At 35.4% G+C, this 21680-nt stretch overlaps 1 long non-coding RNA gene across 2 annotated transcripts in view; it reads right to left on the reverse strand.

The window, feature by feature from the left end:
• Positions 1 to 243: 243 nt before the first annotated feature.
• The window catches only part of LOC108647362, a 78115-nt gene continuing 56678 nt past the window's right edge, over positions 244 to 21680 (reverse strand). The window contains exon 3 of one of the 2 annotated variants that reach the window (XR_001924358.2): positions 244 to 649. This is a non-coding gene — a long non-coding RNA (uncharacterized LOC108647362). Of the gene's footprint in view, positions 650 to 6438; positions 6581 to 21680 lie in introns of those variants that run through there. The other variant, XR_004222178.1, reaches the window with a different exon arrangement.

Raw genomic sequence — 21680 nt, forward strand, 5'->3', positions numbered from 1 at the left:
AAGTTTTTTCTCGTATACGGAGCAATGGGGACCTCTCCCCCACTGCTCCATAAGCGATTAAAAAGACCCACACATGCACGATCACGAGTTTGCGCATGCGCGCGGGGGGGGGGGTGCGCGACGGACATGGGGCAGCCTTGGGGCACCCGGCTTATAAATCCGGCCCTGTGTATAGATATTTACAAACACACAGTCTTAACAAAGCCCTGAGTGGATATTAAAGCAGTAGAAAACTAGGTATTATTGCATCTTTTTATTTCGTAAAATCTAACAGATCGAGTTGAACAGTTGCAATCACCATTAATAAACAAGCTGAGGAGACTGCTAAAGGGATCAGTATGAAAAGTTTTGCTCAGTCCTTAGGGGATAATTCAGTTTTAACCTACAAGCAATAAACCCAAGTAAACTATTCTTCATAGCTTACTGAGTGCTTGCTCCAAAACAAAAGAAAACAAATGAGGTTAAATAAACTGTTGACCTCTGTTTCTGCAATTATGTTGTCATTATATTTCAGAGAATATATATTAGGCAAGTGAATGTGTTATTTGCATTTGGGGAAAATGTGATTTCCTTTTGTGTTTCCTATTCATACATCCAAAACAGCTGTTTAGATGGTGTCTTCCTTTCCAAGGATTTATATACAGTGCTTCTGTAAAAGATAAAGGGAAAATGAACATCACACTTTGAACAGAACACTATAGCCCTTCCCCTTTTGGTGATTTGCTACTGAGCACTGTCCAGCCAAAACTATTGGCATGTATTGTATTGTATTGTATAGATTATAATCTATATAATCAATGTATGATGCTACTATTTTACTAAAGTAAAAATAGTGTTTTAAATATAAGGAACAGCACCAGTGGGGTTAGAACTAGTTTAACAGTAATAAAACACTACAACTAAAAGGTTGAGTATGGCCTGAAAACTGCATTTTATCATTGTGTAATATGGGAAATAAATTCACTGCTAAATGAGCAAGAGTTGGTATTTATTTTCTCCATACGCTTATTCGGAGTACTGTAATTGAGACACTCTTTTCATCCATTAACTGAATTTAAATAATTGCTTTGAGACATTTTACAAAAAGTGCTTATTGTTACTGTAGAGGTTGCTGACCCAAGTCACAGGACACTATTCCATTTTTTCCTAGGCACTTTAGATTAATGCTAACACAAGAGTCTGTATAGCTGAGTTTGACAGATCATTGAGATCTATTCTAACTGAAATCAGCTGCTCTTTCACATAACATACTCTCCACTTCTGCAAAGAATATAATTGTTTGCTTTCAAAAGTCATGTTTCAGATGAATAAAAAGGAGAAATGGAACAAAATTTATATAAAATGAAGCCTCACAGAGATATTAATTGGATTCATATGACTCACATCTGGAGGAAATAAAACTGTTTACCATGCAGAACATTTGAGATTAAGCAACAAACAGTATCTTGTTTTACAGTCAAACAGCAAAACAGCTTTAAACCCTTGGATGACACAATTCATTTTTGGCAGTAAACTGGTTAATTACATATATGCTTTTTGTATATTTTTAGTTGGAATATAGAAATATTGTTAGCTGAAAGATAGCAGGATTCACATTAGAAATAATATATATAATACTCTGCCAAATTACCTCTCAGGATAGCCTGGAAGGGTACAGTTTCCTTTGAAGGTCCAGTACAAAGCAGAGATAACACACTTGCTACAGTATATCTGTTTAATGCAATCCAAAGGAAACAAAACAAAAGAACAAAGCAATACAACCTACTAAATCTTGCTTGTGGCACACCATATTTTTATGAAAGTTCCGACCTGGCTGCTTTGTACAGTTTATTTGTTGTGTTTGTGGAAATGAAATCCAATGATTGTGTCTATAATCCTTATATAAAGAAGTTGCAGCACCAAAAATTAGTTCTATGTTCTTCCAAGAGGTGAAATTGGACCATTACTAAGCAGGACCCCTTACATGCACCAGAACCTGGGGCTTTCACTAGGTCTGTTCAGGGAACAGGCGTGACTAATGAACCCTTAAGTTCTTATGTAAAAATTCCCTAGGTACCTAACTAGGTCTAAGATCAGTAATATCTGAAGTGGTTTAGAGCAATTGCCTTTACAGACTAACACCCAATATTACAATGGGGGTATTATCAATCTACGTAACATGCCCTTCGCTCTTCAACTCCTTTTCCATGGTGTGTATTTTTTCATGAAGTCAGAACATTACATGCAACCTCTTTGGCTTCCTTATTTTTCTTTGACTTTATCGTAAGCAGTTGCAGGATATAAACCTTGGTAATCCTACCTTAAAAAGTTGCCATATCAAAACTGGAGGTGGGCATTACAGAGCCCTAAATAATTTTGTTCCCAATACTATTATTAAACATAACTGTTAGTTTAGTAGTGATATGCTTCAAGAAATGGGACTTCTGAATGATTTCAAAAAGGTCTCACCACTCATCTTAATAATGTCTTAATTTTACTGATAGGTGTCAATCCAATCCAATCTATTACAAAACAGCCAAGCTTTTTTTCCCACAAAGGGAGTGGAAGGCCCTTGAAATGTTTGGCTTTTTGTGCACTCTGCAATAATGATTTTGGAGGCATTTATTACATCATTTGGCTTTTGCAAGCGCTCTTTTTTCCCTTTTTCCTCATGATTGCCTGCACCTAGAATCTGCTGCTCCCAAGAGACTGCACCAACTACTTACATCAAAACTACACAAATGAAATTGTGAGTGTGTGAACTTTTGGTACTTTACTATATATAGTGGTAACACAGCTCTTTTACAGAACTTATATATAATTCACATCAGTCCCTGCCCCTGTGGATCAAAACATTTAGTCAGATTTTAGCTGACAAATATTAGAAGAGGTGCAGAAAAATTGCAGATTACAGAAACAAGCTATGCTTTAAACTAAAATGCTGTCAACATGGGATCATGCCTGAAGCCTATGCCTGGGTTGAAGCTGAATTAAACTTTGCCATGGCACTACAACATACCAGTGTATATAGCTGAACAACTCTGCAGAAAAGTTTCAGCCACCATAGCTAGTCCTAAAACACCTCCTTTAAACCTAACCATGCAAGGACCCTAAACATTAGCAAAAACCCTAAACTAAAGCAAGGACCCAAGCATCATACTGCTGGCAGGTAAAGGGAGATGAACTGTGGGCTCAACATATCAGACGATGACTCTTAGGTTATACATATTAACCACTTAAGATCTTTGCAACAGTTACAAAATAGGGATAAAGACTGCTTGCAACAGTTTGAAAAAAATAATGCTATCCATTAAATCGTTGTATTTTCAACTCTATCCAAGTGTGATTTATATGTATTTCCTAAAAGTTGAAAGAAAGGAGTCTTACTTAAATTGTTTGTGGCACCAAATCAGTGATATACAGTATACCATCACTAAATATACTGTGTGACCAGTATCTTATCCCCCTTACTTGATAACCCAGTAAACCATATTCTGAATTTCAGAATTTCAGAAGTGTTAAAACTTGGGAGTCTATCTAAACAGAAAAAGGGACACTTTTGCCTACAGCAAGGTTCATATATTGAACTGAAGGAGCAGGCATTTTATGCCAAGCTGAAACAACCATTCCTAAACAGAGGATGAAAGGGCCACCTATAAGCCACATTTAATGCAATTTTACTTTTTCAACATTTGACATCTGAGTAATCTATCTGGAACTACCTGCCTCATAAGCTCCATGGTACCATTGTGATTGGCCCATACTTTCACACCTATGCCAGCACATGTAGAAGAAGCAGAGGGCACCACAGAACTGGCTTACTGACATGATATTTTAGGTCACTTTGGACCTCTTCTTGAGTGTACAGTTATCAGAGTCATTACAGCTAACACCTGCCTCACAAAGTTCAATGGAACTAATGTATTTGGATTAAGATCATTGTAATACCCTTACAAAAAAAGAACATCCCCTATCTGCCTATACTCCACTTGTACAGAGTAATCATGTCCCCTCGTAAGCACCTTTTTTTCCAGAGAAAACAACCTCAAACTTGACAGTCTAACCTCATAGTTTAAATCTTCCATCCCCGTTACCAGTTTAGTTGCACGTCTCTGCAATCTCTCCAGCTCATTAATATCCTTCTTAAGGACTGGAGCTTAAAACGGCACTGCATATTCATGGTGAGGCCTTACCATGAGTGGCATGTTATTGTTTTACATGAGTTTCAACACTTAGATGAAGGAAGTGGTGGAAAATAATTTGATTACTGAAGGTCATAATAATAAAATGTCAAATCAAAGTAAACATTGTTTAATTATTAATACAAAAGAGGCAAACTAATTTGTGTTGGATTCAGGCATAGACATATCTAAGGTTAGCCAATGCATAGTACTCATATAGCCAAATTCAGAGGCTTTGTAATTAATCTTTTATGTTACCCAAGAGTTAGAAACAAGCCATGTGTAAGCCAGGAGTGCATTCTATTCTCAATAAAACAAGCCACCCATTTACATTAAATACCAGTTCCAAGTTCTATGTTATGTGGGTTCATAGAAAATTTCCATAAAGCAAATCATTCAGTCGCCAGCAAACCATGAAAATTCACATCTGGAAACAACCAAAGCTTACACCATCATTATTCACTGGGTTCATGGGCCTTGTTTGAAAAAAATGGAGAAAATTGATGTGTTGATTCACTTGTATATAGAAGTATGTTTGAACATGGCAAGTTTATTACCTTTCTACTGAAACTCATTAAAATAGTGCTTATAAAGCTTTAATAATTTACTTCATTAAACGCACCCAGCTCATGTTTCTTGTATTAGCATAGTATTATCAGTGACTATTGGATATTCGATGATTCACTTATATTAATTTTTTAAAGCAGACAATAAGTCATGCACAAACAATCTCAATATCAACATTTAAGCAATATATATGTAAAAACTGATCATTTTGCTTGTTGTTTTTGTACATTTCCCTCAAGTTTTTTGCAATAATAGTGTTGGCATGCACCCTCTTCAAATATACAACCCCTTTTGTTCTAAAGAATGGATATACAATAAATAAATAGAAACATTGTATGTTACATGCATTTTATCATCATAAGGTAAAGATCCAGATCAGTTTTTATGCAGTACAGCCTAAACGGAAGCTTTGAATCATGCCAAACCACTTTATGGGTCTGCTTCCATGTGTAGCCTATCCGGCTGAAATCACCTTTATTAGGGAAGACCGTCAAAGTAAATATCTATTGTGTTCTTGATTTTTTGAATATAAATACCTATTGCAACACAAATCTTTGCCTGTTCACTTTATTGTTAACCTTGCAGCCTGTGTAAATCAGATTCCAAATATATTGGCCATACAGGAAGATCATAGAAAGTGCAACGACAATTATGGTTACTGACACTTTGACCTAGCAGTCTGAAACTGCTAATATCTCAGAAATCACAAAACAGAGAATCAATGTGACTTTTTAAATTCTCTGAGGGAAACTCTAAGGGGCCTATTTATTAAAGTAGGACAGGTACGAAAAACAAAAATTTTTTATTGGATCGTACTGTGTGTATTTTCTGTGACTTTTTCGTATTTTGCGCAACTTTTTCGTACTTTGCCACAAAATTTGTGCGACAAAATCGTATTGTCACACCGAGTACAAAAGTTTTGGATTCATTCAAGCTTCAGTATCGTGACTTTCCTTGGGCCAGGTTGGAGCTGCAGAGTGCCATTGAGTCCTATGGGAGACTTCCAAAATCATGCACAGAAGGATCAAAATCAGAAAGGTTTACTCGCCGCTTACGATCGTTCGAATACGAAAATTTTGTGACCTTCGGATCGCAAATACGATATTATCGTGACTAATACGATTTTTTTGGAAGCATTTTCGGGATATTTGCGATCATAAGAAATTATCGTATTTAATCCGAATTTTTCCCATTTCGGGATTCAAACTCGTACTTTAATGAATAGACCCCCTAAGTAAATTTAAAATATAACTTTTAGAGTTTTGATTCCCTTTAAACATTTGTTAATCCACTCAAGGATTTAAACATATAAGTGGATTCTACATATTTGGAAATAATAGGCAGATTTAAGGCAGTGTATACAACATCAAACTTAACCAATTTTGGGACACATTTGAAGCTGCTAAACTGGGAAAAAATATCAATCTTCCAGTCCAGAATGAATAGGTTAATCATGGTTTCATGCCTAATTGAGCTTTACCTTCCCAATCCAGGTTTCCACCTTGACCTTGCTTCACAAATGTATATGGTTTAAAGGAAATTCCAAGGAAATCAGCAACAGTGAAACCATAACTTTCCTCTAGATTTTATAGATTAAACTAAGAAACAAAATCTGCATAAATGATGAACTACAAATTTTCCAACACAGTGAAAACATATTTGAGAACATTTTATTAATATTACTAAATAGGAATCCTATAATTTGTGTTATTATTGAGCAGACCACATTAGCAGAAGGAACTGATCTCATTACGGGTTTTTATTATGTATTTGAGGCTCTCTTCCAAATCATGCTTAGCTACATCACTGTGTGGCACAGTGGGGTTTTCTCAGTGCTCCAGCTTCCCTCCTCTCTACAAAAACATAAAGACAGGTTTATGATATTTAGTAAATTGTAGCTTAGATAGATAGAGTAGATAGATAGGTATAATGTAGAGTAAACTATATATAGATATAATATAGAAAAAACTATACATACAGTATATACATATAACAGAAGGAATAAAACAATACTGGGGCTGTACTTTTATGGATTTTTTTTTGGAAATCCATCCTTTTCCATAAAGTTTAATTCATTCTATTGGCCTTCAACTTTCCTATTGCTCCCACAAAGTGAGTTAGCCACCCGCAATACAGTATATCTCTGCTACTGTGAGCAAGTAACCCGCACTGGCAACAGTAGGTGTCGCCTAAGAAAGGCCTACACATTGCTTTAGTTTTCTGAAATTGCACAAAGTTTCCTTCTACAGGCAACTTCATGCAACTTTGGAAAGCAGAAGCGATGCGTAGGCCTTTTCACCGGCAACTCCTATTGACTCATAAGATAACAGATAAATTGATCTCTTTCTTTCATCAACTAACATAGGCTGTAAGTGCTCAGTTTGTTTACTTTATCGCTAATTTTCCTCATCACCTCAAAAATATATTGCATTTTGCATATTGCATATATTGGACCTTAAAAAAACTTCTCTCTCACTTACTGTATAGACCAATTAAAATTCTATCCATATGGCACATGTTTAAACTTTCAAAAAATGCTTTCTTTATTTTTGTTTAGAGGTTGTGTAATGAGAAATGTAATCAACTCTTGGGAAGGTAGAACTAAACAGCATCCAAGGATATATATTTATTATTCTTAAACAATATAAGAACTGCAAAAAATAAAAAATGTAATTTCCCTACATAAAATATTCATTTTGAATGCAGTTAAAACACAGCAGGCATTGTTAGGAAGAAGCCAAGAAACACATTAAAAAAAAAATGTACCTCTTTGAAAAGGATACACCACATCCTGCATTTGGTGGGCACAAGTTCCAGTTTACATCACAGATTTACCCTAAATATTCTCTGCTTAATGCATGTGCTCGTATAAAGGCTAAATGTGTGATACATGAAAGGTTTTGCTATTTAATAACCAGCTTGTTTCCTTCCTGAAAAATATCAACAGGTGTTAAATCGAGGACCTACTATGTCGTGGATATATGAATAACTAGTGAAGGGAATACTAATCAGGAACAGCTCATAGCCCCTTATAAAATACAACTAACATATTTTTCACCAAAAAAAAAAAGAAAGAAAATATATACAATGTGTATCTGCCATTGTTTTCTGTTTTATTTTGTTTTAAATAGTTGTTATTGGTCTAATAATTAGAAAATGAATAACCATAATTAATAAATGTAATAATCATAAGGTGCAATGATCATAAATGTATCAAGTTCAGCCATAAGGTACAATAGTTACAAATGTATCAAGTTCAGCCATTCACATAATTGCTTTTGCATTACAGAAAAATAGGTATAAAACCAGTACATCATTAGCGTGAGTAATTAGCCTAATTGTAATATCTTATTGTTTAATTTAAACATGTTATAAAAGCTGAACGGAAAAAAACAAACGTTATAAGTGAATTGAAATAAATTATCTCTTGTTTTACTTCTATGAGATGTTACTGACTCTGCTTGCAAATTTTGCTCTTTATATGACTACATTGTTCTCTGTTTCTCTGAATCTGAGACTCCACACAATTCTGATCATCATTATCATTTTTTCATAACTATTGTGTAGTGTCACAGTCCTTTTACCAGGAACATCCAAGAAACTGCCAGCTGGGGATAGATTAATGCACATTTCCTGCCACCATGTTTTAGTTATGTATTCTGTGCATGTAAATACAACTTTCAAAAACACTTGCTGTACAGTGGCATAACTAGTGGTTACTTGGCCCCACAGCAAATTCAATTTAGGGCCCCAAAACATTGCTTAGTTTAACAATTCTACCAAGATATATTGACATTGGTCATTAATTAGTGCCTTACTGGCCCCCCCCTTGCAACCACAGCTGCTTACTCTGCTTATTCTGTAGTTACGTTCCTGTTGCTGTACAATAAATGGGTGTATACATGAAACATACAGATTACATTCAAAAAAAGCCAATTAACAATATAAAGAATTTAGAATGGATTTCCGACCCTTGTAACAAATGACATTACTATAAATGTAGTTAGCCATAAAACATGGCAAGATTGTTTTCTTAAAGGAACAGTAGCGCCAAAAATAAATATGTTTTAAAGTAATTAAAATATAATGTATTGCTGCCCTGTACTGGTTATACATGTGTGTTTGAGCTAACACAAATGAACTTTGTCAACATCTTTTTTTTCCAATGTTTCTCAACTTCATAATTTATTACAAATTTTTGATTACAATATCCCTTTAATGTGTGATATTATATGCTCCAATAAAGAGATTATGTTTATTATGTAATGGATAAGCAAGTTAGTATAAAAATAGGATGACATTGACTGCTAGGGATGTATAGTACCAGTTGTTCAATTACTCTGACCATGGCAAACAACTTTCACTTATTGCACGTGATTATTTCTTAATGATCTATAATTAGAATGAACATTTATATGCAGAATGATTTCAGTGTTTTTATTATAGTAGGGAAATGTTCTATATAACTTGCAATTTATTTTTGATTCAGAAGCCAAAGTGTGCATCAAACAATCTATTTTTTATGGCAACTTTAAATATCATCATTTGGCTGTAATGGCATCTGCATGGACAAATACATGTAAAATACTACATTATACTTAATTGCTTGCAGACTGCTGTATGCATTCAGTAACACAAATTCTGTCACAGATTCTGGATTCTCAAATAACTGCTTGCTATTTATTAACTAAAATAAATGACCCTTTACTAATTGTTTGTGTCAAGAGACTGGATATAAACCATTTCTACACATGCCAGTTTACTCTTTCCAGTTGAGTGGGACTGTAAGAAAAATATAATTTGATCTTCTGGTGACAATGTCAAAGGCATTTCTAAGTGAATGAAACAGAGACTGACTTAGATACACAGACAGAGGGACTCATTGACAAAAAAAAAATGCTTTGGTGCTGGGTTCTGCCAGAAAAAGTAACTACTAATTTTAAGGTAAATGCAATGATTAGGCTCCTGTTGGGTACCTCCAAGAGCTACTATGCAGCACATTAGTTAGTGAATAGAGAAGTCACACGGGTGTTAAGATAATTACTGAGAATTACTGAGAATTTTTTTCTTATCTGCTAGAGACACTATGATGCTTCAGATGTGCCAGACCCAGTGCATACACAGCTATGCCTTTGTTTCTTTTCTGCTGATTCACTGCACATGCTCTGTGCTGCTGTCACTTACTGAGTTTAGAGACTGACTCGCTATATACTGTATGTATATATATATATATACTGTATGTATATATATATATATATATATATATCACACACATTGTAAGGCCGCTGAGTAAGTAATACAGATTATTAGCACATGACAGCTCTGAAACCAGTGCAATTAGCATCAGAATTTAATGATCAGCCCTATAGCATCAGTTTCTATGACAGACAAACCTTATTTTCTGCTTGATATTTTGCAATGACCCCTAAGCTTAGCTTCTCAACAGCTGCCCAGAGCACACTGACCATGTAAGTATCGTAGACACTTCTAACAGAATCCAGTATGGTGACCCCCTCTGACAACTTTAATGGCCTGAATCATTATTACTATAAAGATGCTGAATCTTTAAGCTGGTGAAATAAGTTCAGTACATAAAAACTGGTATTTTTAGCGATATATTTTAGGGAGGGTGAAAGGAGAACTAAACCCTAAAATAAATAAGGATATCCCTCATTCAGATTCAGAGCCGTCCCATCCCTTTCAACTTTCTCTTCTTGAGAGCACTTCCTGATATCCTTTGTGTTGTCAAACAGCACATAACACCAGCTGTGGTGATGGTAAGAAGCATGCTGTGCTAAGCTACCATGCATATGCATTTTACAAGATTTTCACACTATGTCATTGTAATATATTTTGCCTGTCTGTTTGCTATAAACAGTTTAAAGCCTAGTTATTCAGCAAATTAAAAAAAAAAAAATCAGTGAGAAATGCAAAATTTTTTCCGTTTAGGAAACAGATATACTGTACAGAGATTTGCACCTGTTACTGCCAGTGAAGGGGTGTAATACAGGTGGATTAATGCCAAACATTTGAATACTATTGGTACAGAGCTCAAAGGGACCCTGTTCTTTACAAAAGATGAAGAAAGGCATTAAGTAAAGAGCTCACTTGCTCCCTCCTGTTGACTAAGTTAGGTGCAACTGGCAATCTGGCATAAACATTATTGGGTACATTTTTCTCTGCATGTTTTTGCTTCTAGCAATGTGACAACTTTTTATAAATGAGCCATTTTGTCTCTAATTAGAATAAATGTTTAATGCACTGATAACCTTTTGTAGGAGCTGTAATGATACCAATTAAACTTGATTACACTTGTCAGATGTTTTCCAGAGGAACTTCTGACCTGGACTGAACTAAGTAAATTTAAAGCATAAACACTCTAAAGCTACTACAGCTAAGGTCTTTGTATTTGGCATTTTTATATGAATATGGTATCCCCTCATTAGTTAAATCTAATACATTTTCATCAAGATGATGGATTTTGCTCCCTTTTTTGTGATCATTGCTCAAATGAAAATAGAACTGACGAACCTGCTGGTTATATTTGCAGTGAAGTAAAGCAAACCACAGCTACATGTTTGTGAATATTTTCCAAACCTTTTGGATTAACAGAACAGCTCATTGCTCTCCTAGGGGATGATGTCAAAGATAAAACATATTATGAGACAATTAAACATCTGACTGTTGCTATTTCCTGTGATTAAATAACTTAAAGGAACGAAATGGTAATTGGTTGGATTCTTATTAACTGATTAATGAAGCTTGTTATTGCAATGTCTATGGGAGACTTTGCCATTTATCAAGAATATGCATGATTTGTGCTCACTAATGTCTTCTGCCACTTACATGTAAACCTTAGTGACTTATGCTGCTCATTCTACAGCAGATCATTGACCTTTGACTGTTGCCAGAGAGGGAGGAGTGATTAAACTATACAAATCTTGCCAGAAACATGAAACCAATGAACAGAATATAAAAGTGGCAAAAAAAGAAATGCTTCACATAAATATTTATTGCACGCGCAAGGTACATATTTGGAAACATTTTTATAATAAGAAAACATTGTCAGTGCTGCCTTTTTTGTAACTGAAGGATTTGTGAAACAGATCTTCTTTATAAAACACCCAGACCCATCCAGGCCGAGTTACCCACAAATAAATGCACACTAATCGTCTTGGGGGTTAGTTGGCCACAGCTTTATTAAATACAATACTGATCCTTAACTAATTATGTAAGCATAATGAATGAATAAACAAACAATTTGTTGCAAACAAACAATGAATAACTCTTTGGCAGATGCCAGCCGCTGCTTAGGCAGTGGACAAGTAACAATGTACTTATATATAACCAAGCTTATATGAATAGTGGTTGCAATAAATTGTTTTACCGAAATACATATGCTAGCCATACAGTCCATTCACATTCTGTGCATGTGATTCCCCAAAAAGTTAGAATGACTGTGCTCCTTGAACTCCAAACAGATGTATAGTTTTTATGTTCAAGCATATGCACTCCCCCACTAGACAGCAGTTCATCCTGCTACACAATATCTTGTGTATAATGTATATTATTTCTTCCTGCCAGTGGCCAATCTTTTAATATCTTTTAAAGGGGCCCAACTGGGTAAGTAATAATGTAAAATTGCCCAAAGAGCTTTAATTAGCACTTTTGTGATTTACATTAGGTTTTTTTTTGTTTTTTTAGAGTGCAAGATATTGGCAATTCTTACATGGATAATATCATGAAATGTATCCTGAGTGCCCTTTGCAGGTCTTCAGAAAATAGATCCCTTAAGTGGACTAGAAAAAAACTATTGTTTTTTGTTGTATGTAATTAAGCCAAAAGCACACCTTCTATGGGAAACATTGTATCCATTTCAATTCATTTGTTAGTTAGTAGTATACTGTATGGGGCATATTTATCATGCTGTGTAAAAAAAACGGCGCGCAAATCCGCCACACATCGTCAGGCTTTGCTATGTAAAAAACAGCATAAAATCCATGTAATTTTTTAACTCGTTTTTTCTTCTGATGGAACTTATGTAAAATAACGGTGTAAAATCTGGCATTCAGAAGGCAATCTTCTCCGTTTATTTTACACAGCTTTTTACACTGTTTTTTTTCGGTGAATTCATTTTCCAAAGCATAATAAATATGCCCCTAGGTGTATATTAATGGAGGACACTTTAGTTGTCGGCCTCTCTCTTTAAACAGGTTTACTACACTGTACTTTAAAAAAGCCGTTAAAGAGTTTATCCCTGAAACATTTGCTGAGATCACAATTAATGATGAGCGAATCTGTCCCGTTTCGCAAAAAATTTAAAAAACTGCAGAAAAATATGTAAAACTGTGAAAAATGCATTGAAGTCAATAGACGATTTTTTTTATGCACAACAATTTTTTTTCTTACTCCAAATGCATTAGAGTCATGGACTTTTTTTTATCTTTGCCACATTTTCACAAGAAAAATCGATGATGCCGAATTGTGGAATTCCGCTGCAAATCCATGTCTGGTGCAAAAATTCACTTATCGTTAATCACAATAAATTGCTGCACATAGGATGAACCATGATTCTGTCTGTCTGTAAAGCACTGTGGAATAAAAATTAATAATAATCTTAGAGTGTCATTAAATTGTGTACTAGAAATTGTAGTTAAACCCCAATTCATCTTTCTGCAAAAAATGCATTTTTCTCCTTGCTGAGGAAAGATGTGAATGGTTGCAGCGGGGTTAATGAATATCCAAAATTTATAGAAATGAAAACTGAAAGATAAAAAGGGGTTAATGTATCGCCAAGGTAGAATGAAAACAGCTTCTTAATTAGTTAAACTCTGCTTTGCATAAAATATGTTTAATAGTACAGACATCAAACGTATACCCTGCTTTTTGTTTCCCTCTGTCATAAAGGACTTTGAATGGCTTTTGAGTTAAGTAACTTGCTTAAGGCACTGATGACAATATAAGCAAGTGTATGTAAATAGGGCTTGCAATAAATTGTTCTGCCTAAATACATATGGCAATTGTTAGCTACACAGTACATTACTGATGAGATTTTGCCAAAGACAAAGTGCAGGGTTTTTTTTTTCATTATTTGGTCCTTTTTGTCACCATTCCAAATTTGTGCTTCTGGGGTAGAGCTAACATTTGTATGGTTCAAAGCACCAAAAGCTACAGCAACAGATGAGGGGATCAGAAAACCTCTAACACGGTTGGTAAAGTATATTGCAAAAACATAAGAAGCCTCCTGGGGTTGTGTCCTGCCATGCAAAGACTGTGCATTTATACATCCAGACAAAATCCTGATTGTACACATCAGCTAAATGCTACTTTTTCACAGAAAGATTACAAAAATGTGTCCCATTATAAAGGTGAAAGTTCACTTAAAGGTTATATTTCTCTATTTTCTTTTTCTTAGCCTGTAATAGATTTTTGACTAACTTCAGTGTTCTTTTTTCCCCCTATAATACATATTTTCCTGCAGAAGAAATTAGCATTTCAACATAAATGATTTGCAGAAATGACCTATGTTTATTAGCTTCTGCATCTCACAGAATTTGAAATAGGACTGCTTATAGGAGAAGGAGAGATATAATCTCTGGGGGGGAGGGTAAACATCAGCCAAACAAATTGGGCTTGTGTTAAAATGTATTCTGCCTCTATTTAATTTGAAAAAGCCAATATAACCTTATTATATATAATAAAGCCTTAATTGATTATTGCTGTAAGGACCTAGAGAGTTAACAATCCCTATAGCTTTAAACCCTACCATCCTTATTTCTATTGTTGCTGGGCAGAAGCCCAAGTATCTATTTTTCTATTTACATATTGTACTTTGTTGACTACATGCCTTATGACTGCTTCATGCACACTGTAATATAGTGGTTAGCAGAGGGTGGTTCTTCCTTCTTGGCCTTCAGCAGTAGATGTGTGTGGTGTGCTCCAGGAAGCCTGGGATCCACACGGCCCAGAAGTGTTCGGACCTAGAGAAAGCAGTCATCTCTAGTGAAGGGAACCCGTGAACGAGGATTTAGTAAATAATAATAAAACAATATTGGTTGTTACATCAATATTTGTAAGGAGGTGGATATTATGATATGCCTACCCTCTGTACATATTTACAGATATACAGTTCCCTTGTCTACACATGAATGGGGCTTGGCCAGTGATTGGATTTCCAAGGGCCTGAACTGGAAAAGTGTGACTTGCTGCACTAGTGCAAAGCTTTGACTTCATGTAGGTAAACTGTACTTACCCTTCTACTTGTAAGAAGGGCAAACTTGTTGCGCAAGAATATTCATTGTTTGTATCAATCCACACAACAGAAGTTAATGTGAATTGCAAAACATTTTAGGTACATATGCTTGATATTTAGATGTATATTTGATACAGCACTGTATACATTCTCAATTCCAGGAATATAGATAAGGTGAAGTAATGTGTTTTTAAGCTAGAAAATGTTAGTAATATTTACATTTTAATAATCGAAGCTTGCCAAGTTCATTGTTATTTCAACTATTTCTTTTGGAGCATGACGATCAGATCCTGCAATAGTGGTCGTTGCCAAATGTAAACATATTTTTAGATGAAAACTTTAAAACAGTTAAAGTTATTACTTTATTAAAATGCTATTCCATTTATTCCATGACCATAGATCTATGGCAGTTTAGTTTTAAAACTAAAAAATGATTCTTTGTGTGACAAATCATGGCAATACAGGTATTGGATCCCTTATTCAGAAAGCTGATATCCAGAAACCTCCAAATTGTGGGAAGCCCATCTCCCATAGAGCCCATTTTAAACAAATAATGCAAAATAATTTGCTTTTTTTCTATGTAATAGTGAAAGAGTACCTTGTAATTAATGGTAACTAAGCTGCACAAATCCATATTGGTGGCAAAACAATTCTTTTAGATTTTCTAACAAAATAAATAGGGGTTAGAAAGACCAGTTAGTAGCAAGTTACATTAGTCTAGTTGGAATAGAATGAAGCATGTATGAGCATCCTAGCTGTTACAGTTCCAAAAAAAGGGGAAGATATTGGTAATATTGTGTAAGAAAAAGTGAAGTGACAGGTTTTGCCTGTAGTGTTAATATGGTTAGAGAAGGAGAAAGAGAAGTCGAAGATCACCGCTAAACAATGTGCTGAGTTTAAAGGGTATATAAGCATGCCATCAATAGGAAAGGGGGCAGTAGGACCAGGTTTAGACAGAGAGATGATCAGTTCAATTTTTGTTAGGTTCAGTTTGAGGTGGCTTTGGTTCATCCAATTAGAGATTGCTAGGAGACAGAGATTTGAGTCTCAGTTACTGAAGGGGTCAAAAAGTATAATTTAAAGCCAAATGAGTGGATGAGATATTTCAAAGACAAAGTGTAGAGGGTATTGTAGTACTCCTGTTTGGCTTTTGACAAGGCAGAGTTGAGGCATGACAATAAGAATTTATAATGGATGAAGTCCGCTTGTGTACCTTGCAGAGGAGGGTGTGGGTTTTGAGACAGAGTATGCATAGGCTGTAGGGGTACAAATAAGTCAGTGGTGGAGACTAGTATGTGGTTGTACTTGCTAACAATGGTACCAGGATCAGATACTCCTTAAAGGAGGAAAGTCTGGACCTGAAAGAGTCAGCTAAGGATGGCATGTCTATGTCACTTGTATTATGAATCACGGCATTGGGGAAAGGAACAGGTTGGGAAGAAGAGTGTGAGACAGAAAATGTAACCAGATGATGATCAGAAAGGGTGGAAGAGGACACTGTTAAAATAGGAAAGCAACACATTGTTAGTAAAGACTAAATCCAGAAAGTGGCCATACTTATGAGTTGGAGTATTTGTCCACTGTTAGAGTTCAAATGAGGAGGTTAGGTGGAGAAAGCAAGAGGGCCAAGGTTGTGAGGGATCATTGATATTGGAATTTAAATTCCCAAGGGCTCTCAGTACAGAGGAAAAAAGATAGCCAGGTTTCAAAGTCAGAGAGGGAGGTAGCAGAGGAGGAGGCTGACGGAGGTCTGTAAATTACACCCACCCATGCAGAGAGAGGATGGAAGATTTGAGGAAGCTGGAGGAATAGGTGTGAAGCGACAATAGGAGGAGAAGAAAATTCCAACTCCCCACCACGTCCAATGGTTCCAAGAGAGACTACCATGAAAAAGTGCTACCTCAATGTTGGTATCATTCTGTGAAAGCCAGGTTTCTGTTATTTCAAGGAGATTAAATGATTTAGAGCAAAATAGGTCATGGATGAATGTGGATCTGTTAGTTAAGGAGCGGACCTTAAGAAGGGCACAAGAGAATGGAAGGCCATTTGGTGCTAAACAAATCCTGGAGCCTGTCTGCCTCCACATAAATATTTTGATGATTACAGATAGGCTTGTACAGGCACAGTGCTAAAAGTTAAACATTTTGCCACTGTTAAGAAGATCCTTGCTATTAATGCAGCTAGTATGCTTCTCTATCACTTGCATAGCTACAATTGCTTATGAATCATCTATGAACCATGCAAGCAGCTGCCATATTAAATGAATTTCCTAGCTCTGCTATTCCACATTCACACGTTAATTTTATTATTTTCTACTAGCAAACAAGTCATTTTGCACACTAACCTGCAAATTGGATAACCTAATGCTTGTTCACCTCTAGTAAAGTCTCTCAACTTACTTTGCCACCAATGAAATGTCTTTTCGCAGATATGAAATAGAAGAATGAAAAGTTTTAGTAGTTAAAAAGGCTTTTTTCAAGACAGCGGTGGTATTTACGGAATTTGGGATCTGAATTTCCTTTAGAATTTGCTAAATTGAAGTTTATCAAAGTGTTGACCTATCTACTCATGTTAATGTTATCTCTGGGAAAAGTAGAATAGGAGGGTGTGCATTTTAGAAATTTTCAAATCAAGTATTTTTCAAACTGGATTGTGAAAAAAATTTTGCTTTTCCACTTGATCACATTTGATAATTGTGATTTTATGTTGCTCAGTAACTAGCACATATAAATCGTGATGAGCGAATTTGATGAGATTCACAAAATGGTTGAAAATTTGCAAAAACAGGCAAAATCACGAGGGTAAAAAAAAAAAGTTACACACCGCACGACAATTTTTTGACATACAACAAATTTTTCCATGGCAAATTTTGTCACCTGTTTCATGAAAATATTTCTCAGTGCCGAAAAGCGGAAATTTGCAGCTAATCCATGCCTGGCGAATTATTTCACCCATCACTACATGTAAGCTAATATGGAAACACTTGATCTTGGGAAATAATATTGCTAAAAAAAATTGTATTTTTACAAATTTGACTTGAAAAACTTGAACAATAAACTAGCTTGAATGTTAAAAATATACCTTTCATAAACTTCTATAGAAGCTCACCAAGTTTTAGTTGCTGAATCTTCTCAGCTACTTGACATGGCTACAGAAATAGACAATGCTGATCATTTACTGATAAATGTCTCTGTGTATGTTTTAGCAGAGGCAATTCTCAGTATTGTCTATGGCAGGGTATTTTCTAGTGTTTAGTAGCCGTGGCATGTAGTTGCTACTAAGTGGTCCCATGTGTCTTCACCCTGTACAATAATCCTTACAGCTACAATACAGTTCATATCAAAGAGATGCAAATTACTGTACACTTGTGTGGGTGCAGGGCTAGAGTTCCCAAGGAAAGGTGACCCTGCTGAATCAACAAAGGAATAAGTGCACCATTGGACTCAATAGGATTTGATCTGCACTACAACCTTTCTTCCTACCTTCATCTTAGTTAGTTCCCTTTTTATTATATACTTTTTAATTATTTTGTGAAAAACATATATCATTTATAATCAGTCTGTCTCAGTTCAATAGTTAAACACCCCAAAATAGAGCAGATCCAAAACTCTCTTTCTGGAGTACTCACACCAAACTAATCATCTAGTTGTCTAGGGGCAACTTTTCTCTCTGCAGTTACCCCAACCCAGATAGATCGATAGATAGCTAGATAGATAGATAGCTAGATAGATAGATAGATAGATAGATAGATAGATAGATAGATAGGTTTAGATTTGTATTAGAGTTCTTTGGTACACACTGGGGAAAGATTACCAGAAAAAGAAATACTAGAAACGCAGTCCTCCTGGACAGAATGACATTTGCACAAATATAATACTTTCAGCTTCTGAGAAATGTATTCCTTGAGCACCATTAAGTGAAGATTCTAACAGATGGTAGAAAACTGCCTAGTAGAATAACAAACTCTGAAAACAACTACTATGTAGCTTTAATGAGATTTTAATGTGTTTCTCCTCATAACTGAAGTATTACAGATATCACCTAAGCTCAGAAGAGATCTCTGTTGGGGAACTAAATGCAAGAGGCATCTACTTTATGTAATTGAATAAATATTTGTTCTGGAATGTAGCAAAATATAATTCACATATGTAAAAAACATTTAATGCATCAAATGTCAGTGATTGGCATTTGATAATGTGTCATGGGGGGTTGAAGGCTATCTATAGTAGCTGATAGCACGAATCTTAGCGAAAATACAGTATTAATGGCATAAGTAAGGAGAATGGATACTGAATAACGGTCAGAAATAGATATATTTGTGTTGATTTTTTTAGTTCAGTTGTGGTTTTCCTTTTTTAAAAACTGATGAAAGAACATAGGCATAAGAATCCCCATAAAGCAGAAATGAATGAGTAATATTATGAAACTTAGTTTCCCTGATACATAACAATAACCTGATTATATATATTCTGTAGAGGTGGATAGTAAAGGCATTAATTTTTAATAGCTCATCAAATGGTGGGTAATAGCTGGCAAATACTATGCAATAGAGAGAACCTTCAATGCAGTAAATCAATTGATAGTGGAAGATTTCCTGCACTACATATTTTAGATGTAAAAATCCTTCCTTGGGATTAAAGAAGCTAAAAGGGAAATATAAGTAACAACTTTTTTAAATAGTATACACAAACTGTATTTGTATTCGCTGAACAAAAATCACAAACTTTTTAGCCTGTGCCGTAGTGCCTCTACTATGAAAAATAAGTAAATTAAATACAACAAAAAGTTCCGAGGTACATCGTTGGGAACATGGCAGCTCCATTTTAACTCTGCTACCATGTGGTCCTTGGGTGGGTTCAAGTAGGTACTAAACTAAACCTAAAATAATTACTATACTGTCCATGAGCCTACTCCAAGTCTCTGCAAGGTACACGTAAGAGCTTGCAGTCTCCAGAAAAGTATCATATAATATTTGAATTAAACATTAAAATGCTATTGTAAACATCAGATCCAAGTGCATATGAGGAAACTGTGGATATTCGTGAGGGACAAAGAGATCAAAACATTGTTTTGTAACTACTACATCTGTTGCACAAATCCAAGTCCCCAGATGTCAGTTTTGTCATTTCTAGAACACTGTTTTCCATTAAGAGCAATAACAATCTCAGTCAGGAAACTGAACCAAAAGTTCCATGCAAAACGAATAATCTCTTTTTTTTGGGAACTCTTAAATATCAATAGCTTAAGTGGCTTGTTAAATCAAATCAGCTTGCAATCGACGTTCAGGTAGATTTTGAACAGTAAATCAAATTACTGCAATTCTAGTTATTAAAAGGTCAGCAAGAGATCACACATCCCTGTACCTCAACCAAATGTTAAAATAATGCATCATTATTACAATTATGTATATTGCTTTACATATTTTCCTTCAGTTACATTCCTATATTATTTTTAGATTAGAGTAAAATCTCTTCCACATTTTCTTTTCCAAAAAGCTTAGTTCTGGATACAGTTGTCAAAAGGGTACCTGTGACAAAGACAGACAGTAGAAGGCCCCAGTAAATAACAGTCTGTCTTATCCATACCTAAACATATATCCTATTACAACTGATTTAAAGCATAAAAAGCCATACCAAAAGGCCTGCTATATCAGTTCAAATGAATGCCATGCCGGAACAATCTATGTTCTTTTTTATGTCATGCCTTATGGTTGAGCCTGACTCCCAAGGTATATTACATTTGTTAATAAACGCAAACCATCAAGCTTGTGTTAATGATTAGTTATAATAGCAAAAGGGTGAAACTACACATGCTTCATGCCTGACTGGTATTTCATTTAGCTGCATACCCCTCTGATAAAAGTAGTTAAAGAGCTGTATACCCTGTTCAACACAAGTTCAATGATTAGGGTTTGTACCAAACAAACTTTTGTGTCTTAATCTATATCAGCCCAATATTACAATGCTCAAATACACAGGAAACACAGCTTCAGTTATAAGGTAGAAGTCTTAACCTTAGTTATGACGAGTCTGGGTGCTATTGCCCCAAACCTTCAGCTTGGGCAGCCAATTTAGGGATTTAACATAGGAAAAAACTCTGGCTTTCCAAAAAAATGTCTCAAAGCAGCTAAATTTAAAGTAAAAAAGTTTTGCTTTAAATTGAGCTGGTTTGAGACATTTTTTGCAAATCCGGAGTGCCTGCCTGTTTTTTCTGTGTTAAATCCTCAGTCCAATATTACCCAATAGCCTGGATTTGACTGGATCCTATAGGCTTTCTACATGCTAATTTCTATGCCATTCCTATAATAAATATTATCTTGATATCACCAGTAGGGTACATGAGGCATGTTATAGTGCAGGGGTCCCCAACCTGTCTTACTTGTGAGCCACAGTCAAATGTAAAAAGACTTGGAGAGCAACACAAGCATCATAAAAGTTCATGAAGGTGCCAAATAAGGGCTAAGATTGGCTATTAGGCAGCCTCTATGCACACTATCAGCTTACAGGGGGCTTTATTTGGTAGTACATCTTGTTTTTATTTAACCAAAACTTGCCACCAAGTCAGGAATTCAAAAATAACTAACTGGTTTGGGGGCATTGAGAGCAACATCCAAGGGGTTGGTGAGCAACATGTTGCCCCCAAGCCACTGGTTGGGGATCACTGTTATAGTGTAATACTCCCAAATACAAATGCATGCAGTC

Source organism: Xenopus tropicalis, chromosome 4 (assembly GCF_000004195.4).
Source record: "Xenopus tropicalis strain Nigerian chromosome 4, UCB_Xtro_10.0, whole genome shotgun sequence".
Lineage (NCBI taxonomy): Eukaryota > Metazoa > Chordata > Amphibia > Anura > Pipidae > Xenopus > Xenopus tropicalis.